Source organism: Amphimedon queenslandica, unplaced genomic scaffold (assembly GCF_000090795.2).
Source record: "Amphimedon queenslandica unplaced genomic scaffold, v1.1 AMPQUscaffold_9020_Cont19041, whole genome shotgun sequence".
In the NCBI taxonomy this organism is placed as follows: Eukaryota; Metazoa; Porifera; class Demospongiae; order Haplosclerida; family Niphatidae; genus Amphimedon; species Amphimedon queenslandica.
The window spans coordinates 1,578-3,054 of record NW_003550708.1 but is presented as its reverse complement, the minus strand read 5'-3'; the positions used below and the strand labels follow the sequence as shown (position 1 = coordinate 3,054).

At 32.8% G+C, this 1,477-nt stretch overlaps 1 long non-coding RNA gene across 1 annotated transcript; it reads right to left on the bottom strand.

Annotated features, from left to right (window-relative positions):
* Positions 1 to 13: 13 nt before the first annotated feature.
* LOC109591067 (uncharacterized) lies at positions 14 to 537 on the bottom strand. Its single transcript, XR_002189644.1, has 2 exons — positions 178 to 537; positions 14 to 117 (listed from the first exon to the last, which is right to left on the bottom strand). It is a non-coding gene; the product is annotated as an uncharacterized LOC109591067 (long non-coding RNA).
* Between the last annotated feature and the right edge of the window lie 940 nt (positions 538 to 1,477).

Here is a 1,477-nt window from a genome sequence, read left to right as displayed (position 1 = left end):
CAGATGGTTTCTGGGGAACTTCCCATCAGAGAGCCTTTTTTGATGTGGCTGTTGTAAATCCTTTCTCTGATTCATACAAGGGCCTCGATTTACCAGCTGTATATAGGAAAGTGGAAGCTAGAAAGAAAAGGAAATATGATGTACGTATCAGGGAAGTGGAGCATGGTTGTTTCTCACCTCTTGTTTTTTCCACCAATGGCGGGCTGGCTCCTGTATGTGATGTAGTTTTTAGACGAATTGCATTACTGACAGCTGACAAACTTAACAAACCGTACAGTTCAGTAATCAATTTCATCAGATGCAAATTATCATTTTCAATTTTAAGATCAACAATTCGGTGTGTAAGGGGTACAAGGAGATCAATATATAGGCCCAGTGACTGTGACATTGATGTAGCAATCTCTGATGCTCGACTTCAATGTCACTAACATATTAATAAAGATTATTATTATTATTATTATCATTACTAATTTCACTTATAAACTCATTACTACTGATTTCTGATCCTATTTCAAATTCATTTTATTATTATTATAATATTTATGATATGGGCTATAGCCCATGGTTTTTTCTGAGAAAAAAAAAAAAAAAAAAAATGGGCTATAGCCTTGGGTATTTTTCAGAATTTTGGCGTTTCTTAAACTGGCGGTAACTTGAAAAATTGAAGTCGGAATCAGCTCAAACTTTCTACACAGCATAAGAACATCAATATGTACTGAAAAATGCAATAAAAATTTGGGTTTATTTTGGAGCCATTTTTTGGAAAAAACCATGGGCTATAGCCTTGGGTACTTTTCAGAATTTTTGCATTTTCTTAAAATGCTGTAACTTGAAAACTTGAAGTTGGAATTACCTCAAACTTTCCACACAGCATAAGGACATCAATATGTATCAGAAAATGTAATAAAAATTTAGGGTGATTTTGGAGCCATTTTTTGGAAAAAACCATGGGCTAGAGCCTTGGGTATTTTTCAGAATTTTGGCTCTAAAGAATGGTATTAATCCATTACTGCTATCAAGCTGATAACTCAATGGTCCATTATATTGTTGATAATACATTGGATTACTATTAGTGGTTACATTGATTACTAATATATCTCCATACTCTACTTCAATATCACTTGTAAAGTTATATACATTACCATTACTTGATGTAGCAGCAGAAGCATCAACAGTTAGTGCATGAATCAGTTCAGAAGAACGTTTTAAATAAATGTTAGGATAATGTTTGCTTGTAGTCTGATTCTGTGTAACACCATTAATATTCCAGTTAGTAATAATACCATTACATGTGAACTGTATATCAGGAAAAGCTCTTGTATCACTGACTGGTATTACATTAGTAACTGATAGACTGTTTGTATTAATTTCAGTTTCAGTGAAAACATTTTGAAAGCAGTTCGGAGGATCTAGATAAAAAATGAATTCAATTTTGTTAATAATGTTATATGTACCTGTACCATGAAAACATCATTTG